General features: G+C 38.2%; 1 non-coding gene across 1 annotated transcript; it reads right to left on the bottom strand.

Moving 5' to 3' along the window:
• Positions 1–321: 321 nt before the first annotated feature.
• On the bottom strand, positions 322–428 carry LOC141645465 (small nucleolar RNA R71). Its single transcript, XR_012544947.1, has one exon. It is a non-coding gene; the product is annotated as a small nucleolar RNA R71 (small nucleolar RNA).
• Between the last annotated feature and the right edge of the window lie 24,906 nt (positions 429–25,334).

Raw genomic sequence — 25,334 nt, 5'->3', positions numbered from 1 at the left:
GGTACTCCCACACCGCAAAACTTAACCGGAAATTTCATTGCCAAATCCGCATTTATTCAATTAGTCGAAAGAAGCCAATTTGGGGGCATGCCTAGTGAAGACCCTCACTCTCACATGGAGACTTTTTGTGACTATTGTGATGCGATTTCTCAAACCGGTGTAACTCAAGACCAAATTCGATGGGTCTTATTTCCTTTTTCTCTAATTGGCACCGCAAAACAATGGTTGAAAGGCCTTGATAAGGCTACTCTCGGAATTGACTCTTGGAAGAAATTGGCTCTAGATTTCTACAAAAAGTTCTACCCACCGGAAAAGACTAATATGCTAAGAGCTCAAATTACGGGCTTTAAGCAAAGAGATGAAGAATACTTGTATGAAGCTTGGGAGCGATTCAAGGGAATTTGTCGCTCATGTCCTCATCATGGATTTAGCGAGTGGTTCTTGGTACAACAATTTTGGAATGGTCGTTATGAAGACTCAAGAAACTTTCTCAACATGGGATCAAAGGGTACGTTCACCGAAGTTGACGATAATCAAACTTGGAACAAGATTGAGAGAATGGCGGTCCATAATTCACAATATAGTAGACCTCGCAAGGCTACTAGAGGAGGAAAGCATGAAGTGGACTCTACTACTCAATTGGGTGCTCAACTTAGTGCTCACATTGATACCATCAATTTGAAGTTCAAAAAAGTTATGGCTAGACTTGAAGAAGCCTCAAAATCACCAAAGCAACATGTTAATGCCATGACGGCATCTTCATCAATCCCAAGTGGGATATGTGAGAATTGTGGAACTTTGGGACATGACCAAAGTGAATGTACGGGAACAAATGAACAAGTGAATGCTTTTAAAGCAAACAAGAGTGGTACCCCTTATTCAAATTATTACAATGAAAACACCAAATTCCACCCAAATCTCTCATCCAAAGCCAAAATGTTCAAAACCCTCAACCAACATACACCTCACCTCCCATGAGAAACCAAAATCAAAGACCCTTTTACAACCAAAACCAAGGTTACCAAAATCAAACTCCATACAATCAACAAAATGACCAAGGTTTTGATGTTAAAAAAGCGGTCCTCCAAATGCAAAAGAATCAACACGAGTTTTCACCCAAATGCAAAAGGATAGTCAAGCAAAGGAAATCACCATCAACAACATCCTAGCCCACACCAAAATGTTGGAAACCCAATTGACTCACTAGTATCTTCAAGCTCACAAAGACGAAAGGGGCCATTACAACCTTAAAGTAATCCCCCGAGACATGAAACGGTTAGTGACATCCACTTGAGGAGTGGTACGAGATATGAAGCACCGAAGAAGCAAGTTGAGGTTGAAGTGGTGGAAGCTGGTGACAAAGAAGAAGTTATGCAGAACTCCAAGGATGGAGAACCATCAAAAGAAGAAGTTTCAAAGAAAAATGAAGACAAGGCCAAGGAGAAGGAACCCATTTTGATTAGACTTCCGTTTCCAAGTCGTCAAGCCAAGCCCAAATTTGATGACCAACTTGGAAAATTTATGGAAATTGTGAAGAATTTGGAAGTCTCGATTCCTTTCACGGAATTAATCAATCACGCACCGCCCTATGCACAGTACATGAAACACATCCTTACGAAAAAGAACTCAATCCGGAAGCTTGAGACTATCGCCTTCACTAAGGTGATCGAGGGAGTTCACCTCCGAAGCTTAAAGATCCGGAAAGCTTCTCAATACCGTGTACCATTTGTGACACAACGATCAACAAAGCCCTATGTGATATAGGAGCTAGTGTGAGTATTATGCCGTATTCGGTATATAAAAGGTTAGGGATGGGAGAGCTTAAATGTACCAATATCACACTCCAAATGGCCGATACATCGACGAAGACACCATTAGGGATATGGGAAGATGTTCCCGTAAGAGTTGGGAAATTTTTCATCCCGGTGGACTTTGTCATTGTTGACATGGAAGAAGACTCCAATATTCCAATCATTAAAGGAAGACCTTTCTTGCACACCACGGGTGCAGTGATAGATGTGAAGCATGGAGAGCTCACTCTAGAAGTAGGAGATGAGAGCATAACTTTCAATCTTGACAAGACCATGAGAGCTCCCCGTTTGCATGAACCATGTTTTATGGTTGATCATTATAGCCGGAAGGATGAGAGGAAGAAGTCGGAATTCCAATGGAAGAAGAAAGTTGATGATGCTCCATCAAAAGAGCAAGTGAATTATAACAAAGAGAGCATGAAAAGCTCACCCATGACAGGTGAAGAGGATGGCCTCATTAGCCAAGACAAGAAAGGAGGACAGTTGTCTCTATCAACTCAAGAGATTTTTAATGATCAAGTAGACAAAGTTTGTGGTCTTTGGGACGATGAGTTTGAAGGGATTTTCAATCCCTACATTGGTAATGCTATCGATCAAGACCAACATGAAGGACAACGAGTGCAAAGATCTATTGAGGATCTTTATCATGATAATGAACAAGCTTTTGACTACTTCTTCAAGGTGTTGAGTAACATCAACAACACCTTGGACATGCCCCCATGACATCTCTCTAAGGATGAGAGTTTGGTGGAGTCATCTCCAAACCACCATTTGTAAATATTTCTAACTCCCTAGCTTGCATTTTAATTCTTACATTGCATTTTTGTCTTTTTTGGATTTTTTGTGCCTTGATCAAGATATTTATCATTTTTGAGAGAAGTGAGGGAGGGACTAATGATTTTTTTGATATGTAGTGGTTTAACTTAGTGTGGGGATAACAATTGCCTAGGCAATTCATACCTTTGTAGTGCCCCTGCAATGAAAAACACGGGATTTGAAGAATGAAAATGACACGGGATATGCAAGTGCACGGATGGACCTGAATCCGGGTAGACTATGTGGAATCCGAGCGTGTTCTGGGTAATCTGCTCGTCTTATAGGAATACGAGCGTCTGTGGGAGAATCCGTCCGTCCAAATTAGCTGCAAAATGAAAAAAATTGGTCTGTTAGAGAATCTGAGCGTCCTAGCTGAGAAGACGCTCGTCTGAAAGAATCCGCTCGTCTTTGCAAAAAGACGCTCGTCTTTTTCCCAGTGCAGATTTAGCAAAGTTGCTGTAAAAGAATCCGCTCGTCTTACTTGCAGAATCCGCTAGTCTTCACTGAAAGACGCTCGTCTTTAGGCGAGTTTTCCTGAAGCCAAATTGAGCAAAATCCGAGCGTCCTGAACGGAATCCGCTCGTCTTCCCCCTGCAGTTTTGAAATTTTTGGGTGTTTTAAATATCCCTTCCCACAATCATTCATTCATTCATTCAAACATTTAAACACTACCCATAAACCCCAAAACCCTCATCCTCTCCATCACCAAAAACAAAATTTCCTCAACCAAATTCAACAAAATCAAATCCAAACTTCCTTACAACAACAATTAATCACTCATTTTGCAACAATAATCAATCCAAGCACCAAAATCTTCAACCTTTGAGTCGATTTTTGAAATACAAAGACAAATCCTTTCATCTTAAAATCGATTTGGGTATAATTAGAAATTGAAGATTTTCAACCTTTTCTTGGTATAATCAACAATGGCAAGAATAAAAGGAGCAACAAAGGCACTTCAGGCAAATGCACTCTCAAAAAGGCAACAATGCCTTCAAGCAAAGAAAGCTTCAATGGCTATGGTGGTTTCTAGTGCAAACTTGGAAGTTCAACAACAACAAGATCCTCCCTTGGAAGCAACAACAACAACAACTCCGGAAATCGCTCAATTACCCAACTATCCGGAGGTAATTTTCATTTCTAACTCCCACAGGGATACATTTGCCAAGTATGCTAAGAAAGACATTTTGCCCACCAAATTCATATGTGAAGATGCCTTGAACAAATTGGGTGTCCTTGAACAAACAAAAGCCTTCTTTAAAGCCATGGGGTTGGGAAAATTGTTCACTACAAGAGAATTGACATACCCCTCCCTTACCTTGGAATTCTTAAGTTCATTGAAAGTGACTAAGGTAGAGACTAGAGAATACATCGAGTTTCGTCTTGCCAATGTGAATAGGCGCATCAACTTTGATGTTTTGAGTAAAGCATTAGGACTTAGTGATACACCATATTATCACAAGATGCCCGAAAAGTATGACCCCGCTCCTCTTTGGGAGGCAATTTCCGGGAAGAAATTTGCGAGCTTTCATGCGTGTCGCGCTCTATTAGTCCACCATCCGGGCATTAGAATATGGCGCAAGGTCATCGGGAATACTATAATTGCGAGAAAAGGCATTAATAACTTTACAAAGCTCGATTTTGTTCTACTTGAGTCGGGCTTAAATGTTGAAAGGGAATTCACTAAGCCTTACAATGCTCTAAGGCTTTTGATGGAAAGATGGCTTATTGTTGATTGTGGCAAGCAAGGCACCGCTCATATTGTAAATGGAGGTCTAGTTACTCTCTTGGCCAAGCACTTTGAGGCAAATTTCAACAAGGATAACACCTATGTGACGATCAAAGGGGGTCATCTCATTGACATGGATGCCATGATTTACAAGTACAAATGGGTCAAGCATAACTCTCTTGACACCAACTACGGGTGGCTAACCAATGATGATAGATCTTTCACTTTGCCTTCCAAAATATGTCGATTAAGTGCTCATGGAACAAACTACCTTCTTCCACTCTTCAAGGGCGCCGAGTACATTATCCGTCAACAAAGGGGCGAGATTGAAGAGCCCTCTTCCTCCATTGTCACACCACCGAATCCATTCAAATATCAAGAGTTCAAACCTAAAGATGTTGAAGTGGGCAATGACTACATGACTCTACTTATGCAAGAGATGCATAAAAAAGCTTACAATGATCGAGTTGATGCATACTTGGCCCAATATCCACCCCTCCTTCATTTATCTAGGCAAGGACTACTTGATCCTTCATGTCCTTTGCCTAGTTGGGCGGATATGGAAGTCTTCTTTCCAAGCACATCTAGGGATGAAAGACCGGGTGATGATGAGAATGTTGATGATGAGGTTGTTGATGATGAGGTTGTTGATGATGAGGGTGTTGATGAAGAGGTAGATGAAGAAGAAGAGGCTAATGAAGATGATGAAGGAAGTGAGAAAGGAAATGGAAGTGGAGATGAGTCCGCTTCTATGGAGGAAAATTATGATAATGATGATATGGTGGAGGACTAGCAAACTTTGGAGGCTCCTACCCTCTTGAGGTTTGTCTACTTCTTTCTTCGTTTTCTTTATTTTTATCTTGATCATAGTTTGGAGAGTCCTAGCAACACAAGGACTAACACCTCGGCCACATTGAGGTGTTCTTTTATTGTTCCCATTTGAAAAATCCAAAATGACAATATATAATTTCATGCATTGCATCTTGTGTGCATGAACTACCCCATAATTTAAGACATTAGAAATAATGTCTATCTCGGTTTGGGGAAGTACATGCATACGCAACGGGAGGTAATCTAAATTACGCTCTCCGTCATAAACAAAAAACCCATGCATCATGTAGTGTAGATTAGTATAGCTTGCATTTAGTATAGAATTCAAGCATCATACTTGCATAATTTCCTATCATTTTGGCCATTGAGAACAATGCCCATTTTAGTGTGGGGATGGGAAATTATAACTTAACTTTTATTCAAAAACCCAAAAAAAAAAAAAAAATTCCAAAATTTCGAAAAAATCAAAAAAAAATTGAAAAATTGAAAAATCCAAAAACAAGTTCATTTCCTTTGTAGTGTAAACTTGTATATATTGTTTGTATATATTATGTTTATCTATCCTTGTTCACATTGATCGACTACGCCACATCCGAGACATAAGGATATTGAAGGCCGCATGGTATGATCTTTCCAATCTCCTTTTTCCTCTTTATGTTAATGACTATGTGGCTTTATTTTGATTGATGCGGTATAAAAAATGTGAATTTAGGACTTGCATTTAAATTATATGGCATATTAGTTGGTAGAATCAAATGCATTAGGATGTATAAATGTTAGTTGCATCATGGCATGTAGTTTGCATGTTAGAAAATTTTGCGAAACCGTCTACATGGGAGGCTTGACAAGTGTATATAGGCCCTAGTAGATGCTTTTTCTTCTTAAGACTTTATTTGTTAGAATACTTGTAAAACACCCTAGGATGTGTCATGCTAGTATCCTTTGACCCATGGATTAAGGCCTAGTCAAGAATACCTTGTGGTGTGATAACTCCTTGGCTACCATTTATTCCAAGGTGACCCTTGAAACCATGCATCCATCATCAATGTTCTACCACATTTTTGTCATCAAAGAAAATGGGCACAAAAAGAAATTGTTCAAATTTGAGTTCAATGAAATGAAAAGTGAAAGAAAGTTTGCAAAATGCATCAAATGAAAAGAGGATCAAAAATAGACTCCTAAAACTTCAAATATAAGCCACCCTCACTACATATGGAGTGACTTTGAAAATGTTCAAAAAGAAATGCAAAAAGTTGAAAAATTGTCAAGTGTTGAAATGCCAAAAATCAAAAGAAATGGCAAGAAATTGTTCTCAAATGTTATATGCCACAAGAAATTGGGGGGAAAAACCAACAACAAAGCAAACTCCCAAATGAAACTCAAATATCTATTAATCCCTTTATCCATCGTATCCATTTTTGTGCATGGTAGAGAAGGGATGACCCTTCTTCTTGTCTAGGCAAGAGGGGGAATTCTGCGATCCTCCAGTGTTTCTAACACCATAGGGAGTCTACTCTTGACAAAAGCATTTAACGATTGAGGACAAAGGTACCCTAGCTTGACACAACTTAGAGGTGATTTATTGGTATCCTTCTAGGCTTAGTAGTTTGAAGAAATTGCATCTATGAAGGAGTGTGTACCCTTGAATTGCTTCCCTTGTAGATAATTTCCGCCCCTTAGATGAGGAAAGTGGCTATTCTTTTGTAGATGCATCCATTACTTGATTCTATGTGCTTTAATGCTTGGATGTGTCGCCATTTTGGCAAGACCCACCTTGCCTTGCAAGGTGGCATCCTACCTCATGGTTGTTTTGTTGTGAGTTGAAGGGGCGGAGTGAGACCCGCTAATTGTCTCATATTGGCTATGCTATTAGGTTAGTTTAAATAACGGTCCTAGTCTTTGTCACCTCTTTACTCGGGACGAGCAAAGGTTCGGTTTGGGGATATTTTATGTGACCATAATTTGAGCATATTTAGTCCGCGAATTAGCCTTGTTCCCATGCTTTTTAGTGCATATTTGGGTCATTTATTGTCTTTAGTCCTTTTTTTTGCATATTCTTTGAGGTTTTGATCCCTTGGTAGGAAAGGAGTGCAAACCTTGCATTTTCATGGCAAAATGGAGCTAAATTGATTGAATTCAATGACCAAGCATCAAAGAGAAGACAAGACTAGAAGGCTTTTGTACATATTGTAGTAGATGGGCAATGATGAGAAAAGATCCTTGCATCCCCGAGGAGCCTCAAGGATTTTATGAAGAGAATGGAAGAAAAGAAGAAAGGAAGAAGCTGATCAACAATCCAAGCGGATTGCCCACAATCCGCCCGTCCAAGACAAGCAATCCGAGCGTCTTCCCCGGAAGGCCGCTCGTCCAAAACCACCACAATCCGCCCGTCCACCCCACAAATCCGCTCGTCTAACAGGAAGACAATCCGCTCGTCCCGTGCTCTGGACGCTCCGATTGTGTGACAGCTATTTCGTCTTCTACATGTTTTATGAAGGATGCGCATACCTCGAGAAACACTAGCAAAAAGGAGACTCGCATATTTTTCTGAGAGGAGCGATTCCTCAAAGACTTAATCGTCATTTAAGCCCTTAGTAAACCCTAATTTGTGTACTCAATCCCCACTATAAATACCCCATTAGTGTAATTAGATTATCATGTTCTTCTTAGCAATCTCTAGTGTAGTTTATATCGATCTAATCTCCCATTAATCTTGTAATAAACATTTAATCAAGTTTTAATACAAATCTCATTTCCTTAATCTCTCTTTTGTTCATCTTTCGTTTTGGGTAATTGAAGATTATTTGGGTTATTATTGGGAGATTGACAACCTTCCAATCAATCATCAAGTACTTCTATTATTCTTTTCTTTATTATTGGAATCATTAGTAGGTATAATTCTCTTAATCCCTTTTTAATTATTGTTAATTATCTTCATTTATTCATCATGTTTTACTTTGTTGGTATGATTGACAACCTTGCTAGCATCTTCAACATGATAATGAGTGAGTAGTTTCCTTAGCTAGGGTTAATGGGTAATTAGGGGAAACCAACATGGGGGATGATTCATGCTTAAATTAAAATGTTTTCATAGTTTATTTGCTTGCTTGTTGTGATCTCAACTTATGCACATGTTATGTTTGATGAAATGCGAGCCTATGAATCCTTGCATTTTTTACCCATCACCTATCTTTTCAATGAGACTTGTAAGAGGTAAACCAACTCGAGTCTCATTAGACCATGCATATAGTTGAGTAGGGAAGATTAAGTCGACTTGTAGGTGTTGTACAATCTAATCGATTCGGCTCCGGGACCCAAACTTTCCTAGGATTGTAAGATATAAACCAACTCGATCCATCACAACAATAATTGCTTGCTTATAATTTGAGAATATGTTAGTATGATCAATTCTCATGAATCCCCTATGACCCCATGCCACCCTAGTGCCTTTTATCAATTGTTTACATCCCTTTTTAATCATCTTGCTTGTTTACTTTCATTGCTATTTATTTTAGTGATCTTCTATTCAAACCCCAAATTGTGACACCCCTAGACATCGCTAGTTGCAATTGAAAATCTCATCTCAATTCTCATCCCTTGGGATCCGACCTTTACTTGCCTCTTTACTAATTGTAGAGTTGTTTGTGGAGTTAGAAATAGTGTTTTGGTCTAGGTGCTCCTAACGACAAGTACCGAAAACTAAACCTCTCTATAGAGTCCGACCACTACTCCCCACCAATCCTTCAACATTGTCCATGAATGCGAATTTGAAGGAGTGTCCTTTAATATGGAAGATGAGAAGTGGGAAGAGCCAATCCCTTTGAGCTCTTGTGAGTACAAAAGTGTTGTGTTCGATGAAGAAGACACGAGGTTGAGTAAGACAAATACTCTTAGCCTTTGTGAGTATGATGGTGTGACTTTTGATGTGAATATTGAGATGGTGGAGGAAGGATTATTGGAGAGAGATGAAGCCCCCGTTTATGATTCGTATGAGGATAGCCATGATGACGAGATCGTGAAATAGGCTTATGTGTTTTGCAAGAACTTATGGAATAAGGAAGAGGAAACTTGTGAGATCACTTTACTTGAGGAACCTATCCTTGAGAAATTTGAGATATCCTATCATGATGTTGAATGCCTCTTCCCCTATTGCATATGAAGACCATTTCACACCCACCATGGAACCTATGACTGTTGAATATGATACGGTGGACCTTCTCCAAAGAGTCAAATCATCATATAAAGGATACTTGGTGGAAAAGCTCAAGAACAAACTTGCAAATGAAATCACTTGTGGAAATTTGGCATCCATAATTCCAACATCTAAGGAACCCGATTATCAATGTTGTGAAAATTATCCTTCTACTTTGGAAGGATTGAGTAATCAAAATGCTATCATCATCACCAAAATGAAAGGAGAGAGTGGTAAATGGAAGTTTCCGGACGAAAATGAACCATACTTCATCCCTAGCATTGACAAGAATCATGGGCTTGTTGGTTTGAAACATTGCAAATATTCAAGTGCCAAGAGAAAGGTGAAAAAGAGAATGAATGACAAGTTTCCTTGCCCAAGCTTTATTTTGAATTTGAGCAAACCATACTTATGTTTATTTGCGGCTTGTTCACAAGCCTTTGACCTTCTTCTAAGAGCCTTGAGCTCTATGGACAAGGAATCTCGACAATTTGAACTAGTTTGATGGAGTCATATCTCAAACCACCATTTGTAAAATATTCTTTTCCATATCTTTGCATTCTATAATATTGTATATAATTTCGCATTTCTTACATTTCCTTACATGAGAGTAGTGAGAGAGGGTTTCTTACCCATATATTGAGCATATTTTCAGAAAAAGATAAGAAGGAATCTCAAAAGGGTGTAAGAGAAAGAATTTTGTGGACAACGCCCGCGAGAACTGCGTCCGCGGGATCCACACTAGGCATAATCGACTCGAGGTTCTTTCGAATCGAATTAAGATAAATTAGAGTCGCCACCAAGTTTTATGGGAACTTGGAACCGTTCAAGTCAACTTTACACCTTTCATCGAAAAGAATAAAGCCAATCGACTACGAGTGATTAAAGATAAAGACTTGTACCCAATATCACTCGATTTGAATGACTCTCGTAATCCAATGGTATTTAGACGGATCCACAAACCATAGATCTTGAGTAAGGGGTGAGGGTACGTGTTAGGAAGCCCATAAGGACACCTAACCCCGTCCGTCAATAACGGCCTCTACTAAGTCAAGTATCGGATTTCAAACAAGGTCGTAGCTACTGCGATATATGATATGCAAACATCGTTTTAAAACCCTAACATGTGACAACAATTTCTATGTCGTTTTAGATGCAACTAAACTAACTTTGTCAAAGTTGTAATTTAGCATGTGGGTTGATTGATCTAACAACAAACAAAACAAAGCAAACAAGGCTTGAGGGGAATGGGGAAGCCGGTTGGATCTACCCTATTACAACCCAGGCATTTCATGCCGACACAACAGGAAATTAAAGATACAACTCGATCTAAAATACAACGCTATACACAAAACCATACACGACACACTACATGGCCAACTCGGCCTAGGGAAACGTGCACAAGGGGGGTGGCCCACGGCTTACATGACTCACGGCCTTAGGTCACTCCTCGTAATGTGTGCTTTCACTTAATCTCATCGAATTAGACATAGGGCTACGCACCAAAGCATGCATTAGCATAAATCGGGCCATGTTGCTTTAAACAACATGCGATTTACTACGCTCTTACATGCATTGGGGCATAACCATCTAACCAAATAAGACTAAGGTTTTTTGAAGAAGTTTTGACTCGATAAAAATAAAAATAATTACAAACAAACTACCAAACACGACTCGATAAACAAAGTAATTACAAGATACGAAACAACGAGATAAAGATAAGAAAAAACGAGAAAAGGACTACAAAGACAGGCCAAACACGGCCTACACGTTCTAGCCTACCCTAATCCTTAGGTTAGATTCATTAGGTTAGATAGATGATTGCGAAACGGGTTAGGAAACGAGTTAGAAAATAAGTTAGAAACAACGTTGATCGATTGAGATGATGTCACGCGAATGTGTATTCTACACGGCCTAAAGGGGTCAAATTAGGTCAAGTTCGCTAAGTAAATTAACTCGTCGAGTGTTAATAAGAAGGTGCTAATCACGCACTCTTATACTAGCGAGAAATTATGTGAAAAAGAGAGATGCATTCAATTATGTTACAGAATTGTTAATCGGTTTTTAAAGCTACGTCGATGCCACCTAACGTGTCTAATTAGGTTATTAAATTGATCTAATGTCATCTAAACGAATCATATGTTAACAAACAGGGGTCGAACTAACATGTGACGGGTCCTAGGGTAGGTCGAATCGAACGAAACAAGCAAGGGGTCAAAAGCGAGGAACGAAGTTAGGATTCGTTTTATTAATGCCCTACCTTGAACACGAGGATATGTAAATGAGATGGGGATACGACCGACCGATGTGGCGGATTTCTTTCCCATCTCAAGTCAACGCAGGTGTTCGTGGTGGTACTTTAACTCATACTCGGACTATACTAGTTTCATAGTTAACGATATCAAACGATAAACAAAACGATAAACAACGTAAAACGAACAATAAAAAAACAAGCATAAAAGAACGAAATAAAAAGGAGAAGAGGAGGATTTGATGCACCCTCAACCTACATGTATCGTTTACACTGTCTTGGGTCTTAATCGATGGTAGATTTTATCTCGAGAGGCCGTCGTCGACGAAGGAACAAAGCAAACAACACGTTTTTTGCAAATCTGGACAACAACTTTCAAACTGCAATTTCTCACTCGTTTCACGGTGAAAATTAGATGTAAAAGATGTTTTGAAAACTAGAAAGAGAGGAGAACAAAGATCTTAAAAGAAACCACGCTCGTTCTGAGTTATTGGGCACGAAAAATGAGCACAAACAGAACTGGACAGACAGGAAAAGCCGCGAAAAAAGAGTGTATGTCACTCTGTTTTTCGAGGGGATTCGTGTACTCTCAAGGGCAATTTGGCTCGTCAATCTTTGTCTAAGATATATATGGATGTTGTGTGGTTAATTAGGAACAAGAAACTCGAATTTTAATGGAGGTTTGAGGGTTGAACGAAGGGTTCCCAAGAGGACACACAAACTGATTCTCAGTTTTGTATGTCGGTATTGTCGAGGTTTTTTGAGAGGCAATTAGGGTTTGTTTCTGGAGTTTAAAGCTTGTAAGTGACGGTAGTATGTATGGAGAACTTAGAGGAATGAATGTATGGCATAGGAGAGGTATTTATAGGGAGTTAAAATAGGGTAAAAGAGAACAACAAACAGTCGGGCTGCTCTGTTTCCCTGCTGCTGTCCAGCAGCTATTGTGAGCTCGTGTAGGGTTTTGGAAGGGTTTTTCTTGTTGGTTAAGCTAGGGTAATATCGGTAGGATACTAGGGTATGGATTAGGGTTAATGGGCACGGGTTTAAGTGGTGTTTGGAGCGGGTTTGGGGCTGTTTAGTGGACTCGGGTTGAAGGGTGACGGACTGGTTTGTGCTGCTGTTTGGGGCTCGAAAATAAGGAGGTATGGATGTGGGTTTGCATGGTATTAGGGCCTGGTTATGAGGGTGAGTGATGGGTTGGGTTATGGGTCAAGAGTTGGTTCGAGTTTGCTTCGAAAATCGTGCCCAAATCAAGTTGAAAACGAGCTCAAAATCGCGTATAAAATCGTCGTAAAAAACGAGTTCTTCAAATACGATTTATAAAACGATTTAAATTGATTTTTCAAATCAATTAACTAAAGAATGATTTTTCACATCAAAAAATATATTTTATTTTCAATAAAATAAATTTAAGAAAATAAATTCAAGTTAAAACAATAAAATGAATTCACTCAAAAAAAAACATTTAATTTAAATATCAATTAAATTAATAAAATACTTCGTCGACAATGCTCATTCTACATCGTAAAACGAGTCCAAGTAATGACAATGACAACTAAAGAATACATGTGTCCTATCATCATCGGGTGTTTGTCGGGTTCTCTATAAATTCCAATATCGACGGATACGGGTATCTACAGAGCCCCCACTTTGACTGAGGCTTGGACAAGGCGAAAGTTAAAGTATACCCCAGGTCCCTCTCGACCTGAGGATTCCGCGGGTCGTTTATAGTCCATTAGACTTGCGTATATAAGCTCGCCAACCATAAGAAGAGATCATACCTGAAACTTCGCCCGGGATTAACTCTTGCTTCTGTTGCGTCAAATTGTCATCATTGGTCGTCGACCCATAAATTGCATATATGGTGGGTTGAGCCTTATCCTCGGGCGCCTACGTATCCGTTTCTGACGGAATCAAACCCGCGTCGTAGTTCGGCAACTACTGACACATGCCCAAAGTTTATCATCTGCTGGCATTTGTCCAAAAATCTGCTGACATTTGCCTAAAATTTATCATCTGCTGGCAGGTGCCAAAATGGGACGGGACTTTCCGAGGAGGTTGCCGCCACTTTCATCATTGCTTTCAGCTACGAAATTCTTCCATTTCATACTCTTGCATCGAATTGAATTCTTGGTGCATGTCATCCTTTACATCTTGATAATGGTCTCTGAAGCCTACGGCTTCAGAGCCCCCAGTTTGCAATGGCTCTAAAGTCGAAGACTTTAGAGCAACCAGTTGAAGCATATCCTGCTATATTTGAAACACAGAAAATGTACAAGCAATAATCATCACATAAGCACATTTGGATCATCGATCTTGAAATTGAATCATTTAAAAGATTGGGTCATTGACCCGAAGATTGAACACATTGAAAATCTTGAATAATTCGGCCATCGACCCGAATTTTGAATCACTTAGAATATTGGGCCATCGACCCGAGGTTTGAAGTTGAAGTGTTGGAATGCTGGGTCGTCGACCTAAAATTAAATTTTGAATGACTGGGTCATCGACCCGAAATTTGAACAAGTTGAAAATTTTGAATAATTGGGCCATCAACCCAAATTTTGAATTTGAAATGAATCCCTTGGATGTTGGGCCATCGACCCGAAATTTGAATTTGAAACGAATCATTTTGATTTTGAACTTTGAGATTTGAACCTTAACTTGAAATGTACCACTACTTGGATCATCTATCCATAATTTGCAAAAAGTTTTTGAAATTTCGGAATTCTGAAATATTTGGCATTTTGAAATCGAACCTTGACGGGTGAGCAGGAAGTACGACTCAGACACTTTGTATGACCCGTAAATAACGTGGGCATAGCCCGCTACCGTAAAACAAAAAGGAAAATAAAACCGCAAGTGTGCACGGGTTTAAATTCAATTATTGACTTGTTGGGGGTAGAAATGTAAATTGGCCGTTCCGGCGTCAAAAGATGGCAAATGGGAATCCCAAGGTCGTCGGACTTGGGAAGGAGATATCGTATGTCATGGGCGTGCTCCCGAGGGCACATGGGAATCAAGATCACTTGGCATTGACAAGGAGGATTAAACTCACAGAGCAACAACGTTGGCTTCGCCCAGACACTAAAGACTGCCTGATTTTATGAGAACACTTAGACATCACCCATCACTCTTGTTGGGAACATTCTGTCACTCTTCTCCTCGCCTCTTTTTTTTTTCAGCGAGTTTTCATCATTTCTTGCCACCGCCTTCTTTCTTTTCAGCGGGCTTTTACTATTTTTCTTCCACGCCTTCTTTCTTTTCTGCGGGTTTTTCATATTTTTTGTTCCCAACATAAACCCACATCTATGTGACTCGGCATCTTTGCCTAAACCATTAGATAAAGCTCATTCTGAGACTTGATAACATTCACCCGAACATATATCCTTATCCTAGCCTACATCGAGTGCTAAGACCGACTCACACAAAGGTGGCTTCATTTGGACTTGGTTAAGACCCGTAAGAAACCTACAAGATGACAACTTGGTGGATGAGTGGATTGAATCCCTTATTCTGAAGGACTGCCTACGTATTCGTGTGGAGCGAAATCAAATCTGACGTAGTTCGATCAAGGTGCATAAACTTGGCATATTGATTGTGTATACACACTCGAAGGTTTCACCTAAGGTATCATGTCGTATCTCATTCTAGCCTGTAAGGTACCGTTAAATCCCGTGTCTGGGGTTAGGTGTAAAAGGCTTGGATCTTTTGGGAGGTGGAGCTTGGTAATAACAAATTGGAATGGTTAACCATCATTCTGATGGTTTGTTTTGTGGTGCTAAGGCCAAGGGCTATGGCTGCTGATGTAGTTGGAATGGGTGTCTCGGGTTTGATGAACCACGAGTGCAAATGGGTTGAAAAATGATGTGGGTTCAAATTTACATGTCTGGACCCTAAAGGCTGGATGTAACAACACAAGCGGAATAATTCTCAAAATTCGCGACTATCCCTTGTAACTGTCTCAGGAAGGACTTAGAGGGTAAAGAGGTTACTTCTTAAGCTTTTGGGCTTCGCCCATTGAACGTCAACTATGGGTACTTGACTTGACTTCTGGCTTCCGTAACTTCGACATTCAACCAAAAGCGTTCTGCAATGACTTCAACATCTTTTTTTTCTTTTTTCCTTTTTCTTTCATAAATTTTCTTTTTTCATTTTTTTCATTTTTTCATTTTTTCATTTTTCTAATTTTTCTCTTTTTCTCATTCTTTTTGAAAAAAAAGTCTTCTACTCATTCTCCTAGTCACAAATGGATACACCTTAAAACCTGGGCTTCGCCAACTAATTTGGGTAGGAACTAACAATTCCTTGTTAGAAAGGGTTGATATCTTCTCTCTTCGAGATGGGATGATTTTGTTGGGGAAAAGGCTTGCCTTCCATCATCGATAGGGGAAACAAGGAGCTAGTCCGGGTTTGTCATAGAATCATCTAAAAGCTTGTCACAAACATTGGTTCAGATGGAGGTTTTCTACCACCAGACATGGAATAGGTAAAGGAATCAAACACGGGATCCTAGTGTACCTTACATTTTGAAACATGACATATTTCTACCCCAGGGATTCCTTTGAGTGTTTTATCATGCTTTCAAAATGATTGAGGATTTGAAACAAGACAAATTTCGAAACGAAACTGGAACTTTTTATTGGAAAGACAAATGCTTAACAGACTCAAAGGAACGATTCCTAGGACACACCCTAGGTCATCGCGGAACAAACGACTCAACTTCAGGAAAAGAATGTCCTAGACTCGACTCGACTAAGATAAGAAAACAGATCCCGACTCATAATTTTCAAATCTGGTCTTGAGCTTTCTCTTGTTCAGCTGTCAGCTTAGATGCCCGGCTCTGGTCCTTGATCCCTATGATGGTCTACCTCCATCCCGAGGTAGTCCTCTGAGGATCTACGCCAGTGATGAAGGTTGGTGAATCAAATTGTCTTTTATTAACTTCGTTAACGAGAGGAGTACATTCTAGAGCAAGACTCCCGACTTGAATTTCATTCTTCGGGTTTGGCGTGAATTCAAAGCAATCCGCAAATATTTTCCCGATAAACACCCCTTTCATGTGACATGGGTGGATAAGATGGGAATAATCGACATTGTCTTCGACAGAAACAAAGTTGGCGTGATCGCCAAATGGATTGGTGATGTTATTGGGTTTAACAGTTGGGGTTGGGAGTGTTCCATTCTCAATCATGTCTTGGATTTCGTGCTTCAGTCGATAGCACCTTTCTGTATCATGGCCTTTCCCTTGATGAAAGGCACAGTAGGCATTTGGTTTATACCATCTACCTTGTTGTTCAGTAGGTGGATCCGGAGTTGGACCAATAGGCTTCAGCTTTCCTTGGGCTATGAGCCTTTGGAGAGCGTATGTATAAGTGCATCCGATATCGGTGAATGCCCTTGGTGTTTGGCGCTGCGGATTCTTCGATTTCCCTTCTAAGAGATTGATGGCTTCATCAATATGGGCCGTTGCTGGGGCTTTGCCCTTAGATGATGAGGCCCCTTGGTACCCTTTCGGCTTTTCAGCCTCTGCCATTCTGACGTCATCTTCTACCTATATCCCGATTCTTATCAATTCTTTGAAAGAACCAAAATTCTGCTATTTCACAGCATTACGGTAAACAGGTCGTAGATTCTTTACGAACTTATCTACCACTTCAATTTCATCAGGCTTCTTGGCTAATTTCACGCTTTCAGCGCGCCATCTTGCAAGGAATTCAGTAAAGCCTTCTTTTTCTTTCTGCGTCATAACCTCTAGCGTTCTTATATTGGTCCGAATCTCGACATTGTCAGCATAGTGCTTACAAAACTCCACCGTGATATCTTCGAAAGTAGGGAAGTTCTTTAGGTCCATATTGTAGAACCACGCCTTCGGGTGTTCATCCAGAGATTGAGCGAAAATTTCAGAGAGCATGTCAAACAGTACTCCCTTGATGCTAAGTACCCCTTATAGGCCTTAACATGGTGGACTGGATCTTCTGTGCCCTTAAACTTTGGGATATCAGTGAGTACCATGTTTGTGGGCAACTTATCCTGAACTGGGGCATAGGCCCTAGCATTTTCGTAGTGGATGTTCTTCCCCTGGGAGAGTTTCAGACGGTATTCAATGAATTTGAACCGTTTCTCCAGATCAGTCAGAGGTGGGGTGGGGGAATCTTCACCCAGCTTAGATTCGATTGCATCCATTCTGGTCATCATGTGGTTCACGGCCTCAGTGAGTTTGTTAACAGCGTCTTCCATTGCTTGACGCCGGGTTTTTGGTGGCCTTTCTACAAGAAAACCCCGAACCGAGTCAATATTTAAAAGTAAGAGCCCCTGCACACTTAAGGACACGACACCAACTTGACTCAAACAAAGACTCGACTTAAGACTGAGCTAACCAAAAGGTTCGAATCACGGTTGGATTTAGACCTCGATTCATTTTAGACTCTACAAAATGACATGACTCGAGCTGTCATAGCTCGATTCTAAACTGGACTCGGTGTGACTAAACCCGTGATTGGACTAACATAGCCCATAGGTTTAAGTGAAATGCCCTAAATGGCCTAGCTTGGACGTTTCTGTGGACTATCCTAGACCAATTTGTCGACCCACATTACTCGAAGCCCAAGAGGTGAGCTTGGGTGACCCAACAAGGTCGTGTTCTAGACTCTCGAGGCAAAACACGCCTAGCCTAACACGGCCAGGACCCGGACACGACTCGACGCATTTCATGCTTGGTTAAGGTTCGAGAAATATTTTGGATTGAATTTGAAAAACACGAATAATCGATTTGAAAATGAGATTTAAAATGGGCAGCATGCCGGCTATAAAAGCTTATTTTGGGCCGAAAAATCTAGTCCTACTTGGGCAGCATTCCGCGTTTTTAAAACCATGCTATTTTGAAAGTAAGTTGTTCAAAAGTTCGGTTTTGAAATCGATACGGAAAATTTGAAAAGACTCGGGAAATTCATTTCGCACATTGTCATTCTCATGTTATAAGGATGTATGCTCCTAGACATCTCTAAGTCTCGGCAAGTCTTCTACAAGAAGGTCTATGCCCTCCATCCTTTTTGGGTCTTATAGAGCAAGGGCCTTTAGGTAGAGTACCTAGAAGAGCATCCCCACCATCAAGAACCACGACGAGGCGGAGCGGAAGGAAGCAATGTGCAAGTTCCTGGCATAGTGGGACGACGTCGCCCCCCACGCGTCACAAAGAAGCGCTGGGACGGCCCGGGAAAGTCCTTAAGGGTTTATGCATGAATCGTAGCACTACGAGTAATGTTTTACTTTCCAATACTTTCTTTTCAAGTTTCACCTCGGAGGAAAAGATCCTAAAACAAAGTGTAACTAGTCCTCTTTTTCCCAGCGGAGTCGCCAAACTGTGGACAACGCCCGCGGGAACTGCGTCCGCGGGATCCACACTAGGCATAATCGACTCGAGGTTCCTTCGAATCGAATTAAGACAAATTAGAGTCGCCACCAAGTTTTATGGGAACTTGGAACCGTTCAAGTCAACTTTACACCTTTCATCGAAAAGCATAAAGCCAATCGACTACGAGTGATTAAAGATAAAGACTTGTACCCTATATCACTCGATTTGAATGACTCTCGTAATCCAATGGTATTTAGACGGATCCACAAACCATAGATCTTGAGTAAGGGGTGAGGGTACGTGTTAGGAAGCCCATAAGGACACCTAACCCCGCCCGTCAATAACGGCCTCTACTAAGTCATGTATCGGATTTTAAACAAGGTCGTAGCTACTGCGATATATGATATGCAAACATCGTTTTAAAACCCTAACATGTGACAACAATTTCTATGTCGTTTTAGATGCAACTAAACTAACTTTGTCAAAGTTGTAATTTAGCATGTGGGTTGATTGATCTAACAACAAACAAAACAAAGCAAACAAGGTTTGAGGGGAATAGGGAAGCCGTTGGGATCTACCCTATTACAACCCAGGCATTTCATGCCGAAACAACATGAAATTAAAGATACAACTCGATCTAAAATACAACGCTATGCACAAAACCATACACGACACACTACACGGCCAACTCGGCCTAGGGAAACGTGCACAAGGGGGGTGGCCCACGGCTTACATGACTCACGGCCTTGGGTCACTCCTCGTAATGTGTGCTTTCACTTAATCTCATCGAATTAGACATAGGGCTACGCACCAAAGCATGCATTAGCATAAATCAGGCCATGTTGCTTTAAACAACATGCGATTTACTACGCTCTTACATGCATTGGGGCATAACCATCTAACCAAACAAGACTAAGGTTTTTTGAAGAAGTTTTGACTCGATAAAAATAAAACTAATTACAAACAAACTACCAAACACGACTCGATAAACAAAGTAATTACAAGATACGAAACAACGAGATAAAGATAAGAAAAAACGAGAAAAGGACTACAAAGACACGGCCAAACACGGCCTACACGTTCTAGCCTACCCTAATGTTGGGAAATGTGTCCTCAACAATAGTGCGATCAAATGATTTAAATATCATTATTAAATCTCATTTTAAGAATACATGTGGGATGTAATATTTTACAGTCAACTGGTCCACACATATCGGTAATGATTGGCTGACTAGAGTTTGACATTACTGTCGTGCGACGGTGGTGATCAGTTGATCCCCTTAGGTCATACCTATAGGGAAATACTCTTAATTGATTATTTAATTAATCGTATACCGATACGAGCTGATTAAATTGCTTAAAATTGACGGATAATTTTGTGAGTATAATTTACGTATCTTATTGTAAATATGATTAAATAAGACACGGTCTAAGTAATCGAATTGTTTTATTACTTAGATGAAATTATTGTTTACAGAAACAATTGAAACGGAATGAATAAATTATTATAAATACAGAATGTTGTAGTTTATAATTCGGAAACATTTTTGGTACAAGTAATTATGATATTACTAAGTCGATTTTTGTATGTGACGTATTTTTAATAATACGTTGATTTTTAATATGATAAAAATACATTACATTGTGACATGTCATGTAACATGTTACATGTGACAAATTTGACAAATGACAAAATAAAATGGATTCTCCATTTTATGCCAAAACCGAAAATGTGGGTGTGTGTACATGGTTTATATTGTGTTGTTTATTTTTAAATAGAAACACAATCATAACACTTGATAGTAGGCTTGCATGCCTAGTCTCTTGTGAAGAGCACAAACAAAAGGCATTGGGCATGCTACCCAATGCTCCTCTTTTCGGCCACCCTAATAGAAAGAGAGAAGAGCTTCTCTTTTTCTATGCATTATTATTATTCATTCTTTTTACTAACATTTTTCCTAGAGTAAGAAAAATTCACATGCTCTCTAAATATTATGAAATCTAGAGAAATAAACTCACAAAGATTACTATCTCTTGACCGAAATTTTCAAGAGAACAAAAATTATTTTTGTGTCATATTTTTAATGCAAAACTAATATTATTATTGCTAGATCTAAATAATATTGGTTATTAAGATGTATTCCTTGGGTATATGCTTTTGGGAGGGATTCTACATTTGAGTCCTTGTTCTTCCATTTGGAGAGCTCAAGAACAAGTGAGTAGGTGAACTCACTTGTGCCCATAAATCCGATTTTATGGTGAGAAAATTATTTTTCTTCCTTATTTTGTTTATTAGTTTGCATGCATAAAATCCACATTTAATTTTATGACAAATTAATTATGACATATATGAGTATGTTAATATGTATATGAATCTACTTTTCTTTCAATCGGTATCAAGAGCCAAGGTTGTTTGCATGCAAATTGGTTAAAAGTTTTTCCAAGTTATATGAATAACAAATAAAACTTGTAAAATTTGTGTTATTATGATATATCACGAAATTATTACATGCATGTTAATATTTCTGGTCCTAAAGTGTTTTAGGGTATTTTGGTTAATTTTTCGGATTTTTATTGTTCATAATTTACAATAATGGCATTTAAATGTGATTTTATGAGTAAAAATGTCATTTTTGGTCTAAAAATAGCTATACTTCGAATTTTCACTTGGTTTTTGGATATGTTGTCACATATATTATTTTGAGATAACCTGTAAATTTTCATAATTTTTGGACTTGTTATGCTGGAAAAATGAATTTTTCATTATTAAATTCGGATTTAAGTGAAAAATAGGTTACTATGAGTTAAATTTCGAATCTGGTCATAGAAAATTAATATGTTGTCACATGCAATTTTACAAGATGTGTGTAAAATAATTGGCTATAAAGAAGTTTTTTTGCATGATTTATGAATTTTTGAAGAAAAATAGCATAAATAGTGACATTATTAGTGAAAATTAATAAAACATAATCTATGACTTAGGAAAAACATCTAATGTTGCATTTTATTATCTTTTTCAGATCTAAAATTGAAAAGTTAATGAAAATAATTTTTCCATGTTTTTATGATTATTTTATTATAAATCGATAAACCGCAACATTGTTTTTCCGGTAAATTTTCGAATTTTTTAACCTAAATTTTTTGAACATTATGAGTGTCATGGAATTTTTCCAGAATGTTCATGAGTTTAAATTTCAAATTTTGAATTTATTTGGAATTTTTGGATTTATTTGAAGTTTAATAGCTTATTTTGTAATTTTTGGTCCATTTATGAACAATTTTGTAAATAAAGGTTAATTATGGTCAAATTATTAGTGAAGACTAAATTTTGAGTCCTAAGAGGTTAGGGTAATTAAATTATGCATAAATATGAGTTTATGTATTTTTGTGATTATAAAATGTTGAAATCACGCAAATCCGTAAAAACCGAGTAATATACGATATTGGCTAATTAAAAGGCGATTTAGCATAAAAATTGAGCATGTTCATACATATTATAATGTTGCATTTTTCTTTATGATTGTCATAATTTTAATTTATGTAATTTTGAATTATGTAATTTTACTTAGTATGGCCTTAGATTTTTAATTGGTATTTCCCGAAATGTATGGGAATATCGATTCGGTTGTAATTTTTATTGTGATCTCGTATCACCGTTTTGTAATTTAATAGATTTATTTTATTTTAAGTTACAAATGTATAATAGGAAATTATGTAATTTATTATGTAATTTTATTCATTCCGGAGTTCAAGGGACCAATGGAGTTGGTTTCCGAATATGTAATAGTTAACTAGTTTTTCTCTTTTAGGAAAGGCCATACTAGGATTTATTTATCTTTATGCTTGCATTTTATTTTATGTCACATGCATCGCTAAATCGCCATAACTAAAACATGCATCCTTATTTTATCGAATTTATCGACCGTGTCAATTAGAATTATCGTAGTTCACCGCTTTAGTTCACTTAAAACGTGATAGATAGTAAATTGACATGACCTCTCGCTAAAACAATTAATTGAGACATAGCCTTACCAAATAGTAGAAACCATGAAAACCTATTTCGCGAGGGAGTGCACTCGGCCCTACCGGGGTACAAACCTTGTTACGTAGGGGAAGTGGGTGATGAGTGTTAATCCACCGAATTCATGTTGATGAGGGTTTCATCGGCCATACCGTGCCCAAGTTGATGTGGATTTGGATCATGGACACATTTATTCGAAATTTGGATTGAGCTCAACGGAAGTATTCGCGACCGTAGTTGCATGTGTTCCGGGCTATAGATAAATATTAGAGTAATTTTATCGACCAAGAGTTCTAAAAGTAGAATCGATTAAAGCGTTAATCCACCGAGTTATATTGATATGGGTTTCATCGGCCATACCGTGCCCAAGTTAATATGAATTTGGGTCTTGGAATCATTTATCATAGTTGGGTAGAGGTCACTATGTAAATGCTTTACTTGTTATTTACAAGTATTAATAAAACGATAAATGTTAAGTTTTCCACTATTCCGTTGTTATTATTGTTCTATTTCTTTACCACAATTCATATACGATATCATTTCGATTTTGATACAAATCTCCATTAAAACATCGTAACTAAAGACAAAAATTTGAATTGCTTCTAAAACCTCAAACGAACCATTGCTAAGGATCTCTTGTAAAGAGTATAGATTAAAGTTATTCATTATCAAACAGGTTTTTGATTCTTGACTAACACATCTACTTACAATGGATTATTATTCATATACTTAATTGAATTAAGTACCTTGAAGCGATAAATTATTTTGGTAATTAGTTTTGTTAGAATTCGTAATTGACCAAAATAACGCAACCACTTCAATGAAAGTTTTAAGACTAAAACGATTAAATTGAAGAGTAATCTTCATAAGATTCAACTTTGCTTATCTAAGTAAAGACTTATTGAAATGAGTGGGAGCATTCTCTTAAACCGTTAAGATAAGGACGAGGTTCAAGAAGTAAAGGAATTGATACAAGGTAATGTTAAAAGTAAAGTCATTGAGGAATGACGATACTAAACCTATCAATCCCGACCGATAAAGTTTCCATTATCTTAAATGTTGGACACTAGAAAGAAAACTACCCCAAATTATTGAAGAATCAACAAGTTAGTTGTGGGACATCTAATGGGACCTTCTTCTTTAAATGTTTATTTGATTAAACATAAATTTTGCTAGTACTAATTCGTCAATATTAGAAACCAGTGGAGGTTTTCATCATTGTATTCGACACATAGGATGATTACAATATGACGACTAGCAACAATAATGATGAGAGATAGAGTCATTGTGTACTCAATCTAGCTTTTGGATTTAAAGTTGTACTTAATTGTGACTATTAAGTGCATAAACTCTAAATAAGAATATAAACTTGTTAAGATACAAATGAGGTTTTCACTTTTGTGACCCTATACACCACGATTTGATGTATGGCTAGCCCATCATCAAGGTGAGTATATTCTAAACCAAACTAGAATGATATATCATGAAGATGATACAAGACTCAAATTGGTAACCCAAGATTAAACCTTAAATTTTGGAATGATGAACGCAAAGAGTTATCGAGTACTCTTGAAACCATTAGATTGTTAATGGTATATGCGTATCTTGTATTCAAAGCAAGATGTCTCATGCCTTTTGGTTGAAAAGGAGATCGAGGTTGTTAATTATCTATCCAAAATAGGTTGATCATTATCTTTTACCAACGATTTAAGTTGACACTAATATATTCACTTAATAAGGTAAATAGAGAAATCTTTGAAAAATTTCAAAGAGTTCAAGGAATCACGATTTAGTCGTGATGGGATTATCAAAGTGAAGACTTTGATATAAGCCAAATGAATTGTGATATAGTATCACAAATTAATCTCTCTTAACACGCATTATGGGATAATGTGTGGTTAGATAAGAAATCAAACGCTATTCGATATGGTTTGGACTTCAATCAAGTTACTTTGAGTCACTTGATCCTTTTGGGGATTTTATCATTTTGTCTAAATTATTTTTCCACTAAATCGGATCATATGAGATATGAAATGGTAAGGGTACCATGTTTGTAAGTTTTCACAAGAAACAAATGCTCATTTTTCCCTTTTCAATTATCACGAGCACGACGGGTTTGCGGCTCATGAAGCTGTCTTTCTAAAATACAAGTTTATTTCTAGAAGACAGAGTGGGAGAAATTATTCAAGAGCCACAAAGAATGTTATGTTGCAAGAAACTGGTCTTTCTTGGCTACATGAGACGTTTTGTGTAAGACATTGTTTCTTCAAAACCTAGGAGGTTAAATTCGTCACTTGTTAAAAATGATAAATTCATGCTACTTTTAAGA

The sequence above is a fragment of the Silene latifolia genome, chromosome 2 (genome assembly GCF_048544455.1).
Source record: "Silene latifolia isolate original U9 population chromosome 2, ASM4854445v1, whole genome shotgun sequence".
NCBI lineage: Eukaryota > Viridiplantae > Streptophyta > Magnoliopsida > Caryophyllales > Caryophyllaceae > Silene > Silene latifolia.
This window is presented reverse-complemented; position numbering and strand designations above follow the sequence as displayed.